This window comes from Medicago sativa, chromosome 4, assembly GCF_051527215.1.
Source record: "Medicago sativa cultivar Bolivia chromosome 4, Bolivia_mono, whole genome shotgun sequence".
Classification (NCBI taxonomy): domain Eukaryota; kingdom Viridiplantae; phylum Streptophyta; class Magnoliopsida; order Fabales; family Fabaceae; genus Medicago; species Medicago sativa.
The window spans coordinates 32,202,928-32,211,904 of record NC_140752.1 but is presented as its reverse complement, the minus strand read 5'-3'; the positions used below and the strand labels follow the sequence as shown (position 1 = coordinate 32,211,904).

Genomic DNA, 8,977 nt, shown 5'->3' with positions numbered 1-8,977 from the left:
TACTACATCACCTCAATCCACGTTAGTAAAAAAATATCATTACAACATAAGAACCAAAATCTTCACTAACACAATGTCACAATTCAATTCCGAAATAGTCGCAACTCAAAAAATGGTAAAAATAGTCACAAATGACATTCAAGACAATCAAGAACATAATCTCACGAGATAATCAACATCATTCACAACACTCACTAATTCAAACATAAACAATTATGCATCATCCACAACATGCACCATGTTCAACCATCATCATTTATATGCAAATGCACTTCATTCAAAAGAAAAGTGGTTTCCTCAAAGGAGAACGTGGGAGACAAGCGGTTGTCTACATGGAAGGAGTGCTGATCGTGGGATTAATTTCTTTCCAATTATTTTCTATGTATATATAGTAGTTTTCCATAGGAAAAACATGTCGCCAATCGCCTATACAGAATTCTGAAACACTCCAAGTACCACCGCGAGAGAAAAGAGTCATAAAGAATGTATGTAAAGGATTTGTCGAACCATTTTTATTTTTAATGCACTTGAATTTGCACATTATCTTTTCTTTAAGTTTCTGCAATTTAAACTTAATGCATTAAAACCTGTCAAAAGATGCCACACGGTCTCGTCCCGTTCGTTAAGCAACCTACGAACTCGATGAACGCACAACAACAAAATGCACAACATGTCCTAGGATCTCCGGTTTGGTCCTTCTTGTTATAATCAAAACAGTCGATATCTGTTTGCCAAAAACACTGACAAACATTTACCGAACATACATACATCCTAATTAACATGATTTGTATGTCAGAGTTGTGTTACTAAACATGCATACATCATTTGTCATTCAGCATGGTCCTATGATGCATGGGGGAAGACTCTCTAAATACCACATATTAGCACATTATCGATAACTCATAAATACAAAAAAAAACAAAAAAATCATGTATCAGACTCATCATTTACGTTGCCATTAATCAACATTATACAACATCATCATTTCGTCATTAATTAGCATCATAATTAACATTCAATTCACCACATATCGTCACCATAATCAAAATATTAATTCAACAATATCATTAATTACCACACATTCAGCATAGTATAAATCAAGCAACACCTTAATAAAGTTTATAATTCCTCTTTTAACCTCACACTTCTAAATTTGCATATTAATTTAATTATTCTCTCAAAGGGCTACAACTGTCGCGGTGAGCATCAGGTCCTGCCATTAGGTAGGGGCATTTTCGTCACTTCATCTCAAAACTTGTTTAGTCAATGAGCCACATCAGATGTTTAGTGACGTAGCAGTGATTAAATGGGTTTAGAGACTAAATTTTAAGTGATTAAATTTGGGTTAATATGTGTTTATCCCCCTGTAATACAGGCCATTTCCGGTTTTACCCCCTGTAAAATATTTTTTTTGGATTTCGTCCTCGTAATTTGAAGATTTTTGGTTTTGGACCTTCATGAGTTTTGACAGTACAAAATCAAAGATATGGCAGGGGGTAAACCGAAATTTGCTCAAATGAACAGGGGGGGTAAACCAAATTTTTTTCAAATTACAAGAGGGGTAAACCTAAATTTGCTCAAATTGCAGGGGGTGAAATATTCAATGAAGGTCTAAAACCAAAATATTTTCAAATTTCAAGGATGAAATTAAAAAAAAAAATATTTTACAGGGGGGAAAACCGGAAATGACCTATATTACAGGGGGGTAAACACATATTAACCCATTAAATTTTGCAGTGTCGAATTAAAATAATTAAGGAATGCAGGGACCAATCTTCAGATGAACCCTATTTGTAGGGGGTTAAAAGTGTAAATAAGCTTACATATTATTGTTGGAACAAAATGTGTTTAACAATACCACTTTGTGTTTTGATGATAACAAGGTATTAAAAATGTCAATTGGATATGCCAATATTTGTTCAAGTGTGCAGGACGATAGACAAAAAGTTGTATGTTTTTAAGCCAAGTATAGGTTCTGGAAGAACAAATGAGAGCAATGGAATTTACAAAAAGGAAGCTTGTGTTGCAAGATAGAGTCTGAAGAAGAGAGCGTTTGAAGACCATCAGAAGCTATCTACCAGAAGCTGACATCAGCAGAGTCTGAAGAACCATCAGAAACTGGAGTTCATCAGAGTCTGAAGACTGGAAACTGAAGTCAGTTAAAAGTTATTATTCTGAATACATATGATTGCAGAAGGAATGGAAGCCTGGAGCAACGATGATTTAAGAGAAATTAGAAGGCATTGGATGCTTATCCACTGAAGAGCGCAGAAAAGGACATAGTACAATTGTACAGCCACTACCTCCACTACTCCACTCCTCATGTCTGTAGTAGTACAAGATTACCGCTTTGACTGCGCTGACTACTCTCTACTCTTCGAATGAATTTAAAATTGTTTCTTCATAGGACAATAACCAAATCAAGAAACAGATCATTGGTGATTATCAAGCTTCGCAACGACTCTTTTTGATGTGCTGGCAATCCTCAATGTATCTTTCACACCTCTATATAAAGGAATGAAAACTTGAAGATTGAGAGAGACTAACAACAATTTTACAAGTGCCAAAACTCTACTGAAATTGTTTCATATCAAAGTTCACTTAGAATTTCTTAACAACTTTCATATCTTAGAAATTTTAGAGTCTTAAGAGTTTGTATCTGATTTGTATTGTGAACTCCACTGATTGTATATCAAGTGTTCAACCTCAAACATATTTTCTATGTAATTGTGTTTGTTTAGAAGTCTCTTGCTTTTGTGCTTGAGCATATGAAGTCTCTTGCGTTTGTGCTTGAGCATAGGAAACCTCTTGCTTTTATGCTTGAGTAGTTTGAAGTCTCTTGCTTTTGTGCTTGAGCAATTGTAATCAGATATTGATTTTAGTGAACTCTCCTTGGAAGTGCAAGGGGGACATGACTACTTCCGGATTGTGGAAGGAACCTGTATAATTGCTTTGTGTCTTTCTCTTCTCTATATCTCTTTACTTTATCCGCTGCATAAGACTCTAAACCTTGTTCAAGACTTTGAACTCTATCAGACTCTGAACACTGGACTTAGTTTTAAAAAGAAGGAAAAGCTAACATTGGACTCTGAAAAAATATATACATAATTATATTTAACCTAATATCTTTTCATGTTCTTTTAATTTTCGAATTCAACGAAGAATCACAAGTTTTAATTTAAAACCCCTTAATTCTTTTATTTCCTCCGAAAAATCTCTTGATCCGTCTTATTCTAATTTCTGGTTATGAATATTTATTTTACTAAGATATGAATCATAAGAATTCATCACCTCTCATAGACAATTTTTAAATGGAACAATACTTTAAAATTTATTGATCCAATTTTGCCGAATTTATTAGTCAAAACTCACTAACAATTATCCATGATGATTTGTATGTGAAATAGGAAAAGTGGTGCATTATAAGTTTGACTCACAACATTGTAAGCCATTGGATCGGTTATATTTAATGGTTAAGATTTGGTGTAAGTTTGTTAACACCTGGTGTCAACGGATCCTAACTCTATATGTCATTAAATATAAATTACTCATTCTATTTATATTTTTCATTCTGGTTTTATGGTTCCATTTGTCAATCAGAATTTTGAATTACAAGACAACTTTTTTGGAGCTTTTATAACCTATTGTTTGAGTTTGATAAGTTTCTTCAAATTGATTACCTCTTATTTTGGGATGGATATATATCATTGGGTTGTCCATAATTCATTATGTTATTCTTTTTAGACTCATGCTTATAATGTTTCACTGCAACCATTGGTAATGATGAACTAACATAACTATATTAAAATTTCTATGAAACAAATGTATGTATAGTGTAACACCCTCAACCCCAAAATGTATTTTCTAAAATAAAATACAAACAATAATAAATCATACAAGGGTGTCACACATTCTCATTATTCAAAAATGCTTCAAATTAATTACGAACAGTGCAGCGGATTTTAATTCAGAATATTGTCACGTTGTCATTAATAAAATAAACTAAATTCAAATATGAATTTCAAAACACAGTATGAAAAATAAAAATAAACTCCAATCCCTAGTGTTACAGAATTAGAGCTTTGACCAATGAATAAATAATAGACTCCAAGAAGTGAAAAGAAAATGACGAGAAAGACTCCTCGTCATCTCCCAACTCACAACTTCTACAGTTCTTCGTCCTGAATATCTATACCACAAGGGCGTAGGCGTCCAATCTGCAATCGGGTGAGAATATATTTAAAATAAGAAATGCATAAAAATAATGAATAGATTTAGAGAATAAAAACACATAACATCATCAATTATATATTCATAAATAATTCATTCACATCGTTAGATAATTACATTTTCACATCATCAGAGAATCAACTTCACATCGTTAAATAATCACAAATGAGCATTCATCACTTAAAACAAAAATCAATTAATCAAATAAGAAACTAGAAAATTCATCGGTGAGACATAAATACGAAAGCAATGCTCCTAGACTCGACCATATATGTATGTGGTACCAGTTTTGGATGTCCGGGTTATGTTACTGAGTTATCCCCCATCTTTAAATCATATCTTCAAATGTGACTGACGATCGGCAAGTAATAACATCAACAATACACATCATTTAATGACTTGACAATACACATCTTTAAATAACACATCATCAAATAACTCATAATTAGATAACACATCGTCAAATAACACATCAATTAAACATCATTAAATAACACATCATAAAAAAATTCAAAAATTACACCTCATTAAATAATTCATCAAATTCACTACATCTTTAAATATTTTGGATATCAGAGGTACATTACTGATTTATATCCACTACATCTTTAAATACACACACACACACACACACACACACACACACTCATATACATATACTACATCTTCAAATATGCTTGACAATGAATGCATGAATGCCACATCAATATTTATTAATACAAATCATTACATAAACTCATCTTTAAATATATCACAATCTTTAAATAAACTCATCTTTATATATCACACATCGTTAAATATTACACATCATTATATACACAACAATTACACATCATCAAATATTTCACAAATTACACTTAGTCAAATAATTCATCAATTACATTTTGTTAAATAACTCGTCAACTACTCATCTTTAAATAACACATCCCTTCCCATCATTTAGTGTTTCACTAATTCCATTCACCTTCTAAAACATATTATTTTAGACACATCAATTTTCAACACTTATCCTTAACTAACATTGGAAACTAGTTCGACATTATTAGCTTTTGATTTGTTACCTTTTAAAATAAAACAAGGTTTTTTTTTTGAAGAAAATAAAACAAGGTTTGTTACCTTTGGCCAACAACATTACTCTAAAAATTCTGTTACAGAGCAGATGGGTTCACGGAGTTACTAAGGCATATAGGTAAATGTTAAAATTATGAAATTTAAAATGAAGAAACTACTATATGTTATCTTTCAAATGCAACTGATCCCACTAGAAAAGGAGTTTCGTATCTTAAGATATCAATTTTCAAAGCTGACTAACTCAGAGAAATTTATAAAATGGAACTGTCATCTTCATAATATCACAAAATATCATACACGTAATAATAAACTACAAGATTTTCCATTAATATAATATTATATCTTATCTTTCAAACCCATCTGGATTCACTCAAAAATATGTTTCCTAGCTCAAGTTATACCCAATTTAATACGACTACATCATATTCTTCTTATGAAGAAAATTACTTTAATTTCTCTCTTTCAATTTTATATTCCTAGAAAACATTATAGCAAAAATTTAATCATGAAAACAACATGAAAACATTACATACAGCAGCAAACATCAACATATAATCACAATATCATAATAAGGAAACAGGTATTTAATAATAAATCATAAAAAGGATTAAGAAAAACATTGAAGGTCAAGGACTCCTCACTACCCACGTGAATATACAATCCTTGTATTAAATAAAACTCATTCCTTACCTCAAATATCTCCAAATTGATGAATTTCTATGGTTGAATCTCTCTCTAAGCTTCTCTCTATGACTCTTTTGCTTCTTTTCTGCGAAACCCTAGTTTTCTTTTGTTATCTAAATCATTTTCTTTGTAATCCTAATTCTCTAATTGTCTCTTTATTTATAGAGGCAATTTAGGTTTTAGTTGTTATGAAACTCTATCCCATGTCTTTTACTATTCTCTTTATAACTACACAACTTTGCTGTTCACACCTCCCTCATTACCTATAACTCAATAACTGTGAATATTTTTAATTAATAATATCAAACAAGATAATTTATTAAACCTCCATCCTTATACATGTAGTGTTGTTGTTGTTATTTTTATTATTATTATTATTATTATTATTATTATTATTATTATTATTATTATTATTATTATTATTATTATTATTATTAAGACACCAAGATAATTATTTATAAAAAAATAATTAAATAAGATGAGAGTTAGAAATATTTAAAATAAAATATGCATGCAATACTTATTAATTCACACAATGTCACAATAAGCAACATACATTTACAAATATGATCACTTAAAATAATAACTAAAAATTTATACCATGATCATATATTTAGATATATAGAAAATATATTACGGAAAATTTAGGGTGTGCCATATAGAAACAATTTTTTTATATATAAGTCTTTGGTACTTAGATATAGTTTCATTTTCCCAAGATTACATCTAACTTTGTTTATGTGTTTCTTGCAAATTACGGATTGTGAAGACGTGTTTGGTGGGGTTTTTGCCTTGTGCATGTAATTAATCTCAACAAACAAATATGGTGTTGTTTCCTTTGTACATGTTGTGGCATACTTGAGTATGTGCTAGAGTTATCACAACATTTATTCCGATTTTTAAATATTCTCAAGTGGATGAAAGGTTTAGTACATATTTGGGACGAATATGGTAAAACAGTTTTTCAATTAATATATATAGGGTTAACCGAGATCTAGCAAGGATAAAAGAGATAATTGTATCTAATATTAATTTTTTGATTCTTAAGAGTATTATCTAAAGAGATATATTTTATCATTATATTGTCAATATTATGAGTGTGCTATTTCAATTGTTTGCATACATTTGAGAGGGTAAGAGCATTAGGATCATCTTTTTTATTTAATATTTTATTTATGTAAGATATGTCATAGATGATATATTTTTCATTTGTAATAACATAGTTATGTACTCAGTATGTTTGAAGCATTTATATATTCATGATGCCTATTATATGTAAACTTAAGGATGTTTTAATAGTGTAAAGTTTTTGTGTGAAAATTGATTATTATTATCATGAGGATTACAAGTAAGATAAATATAAAATATTATTAGGGAAACTATGATTATGATGAAAATAGATTACAAGTACGGCAATCGACTAAGGTTATGGATATGAAGAAAAATAGAAACATGACTTTGTCATGCAAACATAAATGTTTAGTTATTGATTTTTATGGATCAAGTTTCCATGACTTACATAGATTATTTATGAAGAATTTCATAAGATTTCATTAATGTTATACCACTATCGTGTGTATGGGTGCACAAGGTGTATTATTGGTCCCATCTTTTAGAAAGGATATTATCATTATTGTGCACATGGATAGATGCCACTATAGTGGTCTATTCTAGCCCAAATTATGGACTATAATAAACTTAAAGCGTTTAGACTCCATTAGAAGTAACAGGGTGCTTTCACATTGTTAACGAGAGCATTTTTGACATCATAATTTACCAATTTAATTGTCAACACTTAGTTTGGCATGCATTAAATACATAGAAATGTTCTGAAAGAAAATTTAAAACGATTGGGTCGAGAATGTGTGGTGTTTATTTGTGTGTTGTACTTATTTTCATCCCATTATTTTGATGCTTCTAGAGTCTTAGTCCCTATTTAAAATGATTCCCCTTTCAATTTATTATATATCCCACTAAAAAAAAATTAAAATGGTTCTAATGCGATTAAAGAAATTGCAAGGTCGAAGAATTACATGAAAAATTAATTAAGACAAATTATAATAGTAACAATATTACAATGAAAAAAATAAAAGGCTTAGATCTAATAGAGAAATATGTTTTACCTTAGTGGGTACGACACTCACAATAACCGTTATTGCACCACAAAAGATGTTGATTAGAGCCAGAAAATTTTTTCTGGCAATCGGCATCAGTATCACACTCTCCTGTAATGTAAAATAGAGATAAAAATTATTACTAAATATGAGAGAAATTTTTTGTATAAGATAAAAAAAAAGAGAATGAGCTTACTTTCAGCATAAATTACAAGAAGATACAAAGAAACGAAAATGATCGCATTATAAACAAACTGAAGAATTTCAGCCATTGTTTTTTTAACTTTGCCTCTTACAAATGCTGAATTGTCTGATCACTTTATATGCTAAAAAATCTCATCCAATGTTTGCATCAAGTAAATAGTTTTTAACATTTCTTACGTTTCACAAAATTCCTCACTAAATAGAATTAATATTAAATGTAACTAAATTAATTTATGAATAATGTTTGTCCCTTTAACCTATATAATAGATATTACCTAAAAATGTTGCTTGTAATTATAGTTAAGACCTATTCACCAATATTAAATTATTTTTTTTATTACTTATCTAGCATTTCATAATATATATATATATATATATATATATATATATATATATATATATATATATATATATGGGTTTGCTAGGATACACCAACTAGGGGGAGACAGAGGGGAGATGAGAGAGAGAAAGGGAACCGACATTATACTATGTTGGTATCAGTGAAACTGAATTCATATATCAAAAACAATGTATCATATTTGAATCTCGTGGTTAAATAAAATGTGTTTATAAGGGAAGACCTTATTAAACGTCGGTGATAAGATTTACTGGTTTATGTTAGTTTTCAATAGCCAATAATTACTCTGCACCTTTAATTTATGAAGAAAAAGGAA

The 8,977-nt window shown here is 29.9% G+C and overlaps 1 long non-coding RNA gene across 1 annotated transcript; it reads right to left on the bottom strand.

Annotated features, from left to right (window-relative positions):
- Positions 1-3,887: 3,887 nt before the first annotated feature.
- On the bottom strand, positions 3,888-8,487 carry LOC146928803 (uncharacterized). Its single transcript, XR_015005866.1, has 3 exons — positions 8,296-8,487; positions 8,109-8,210; positions 3,888-4,217 (listed from the first exon to the last, which is right to left on the bottom strand). It is a non-coding gene; the product is annotated as an uncharacterized LOC146928803 (long non-coding RNA).
- Between the last annotated feature and the right edge of the window lie 490 nt (positions 8,488-8,977).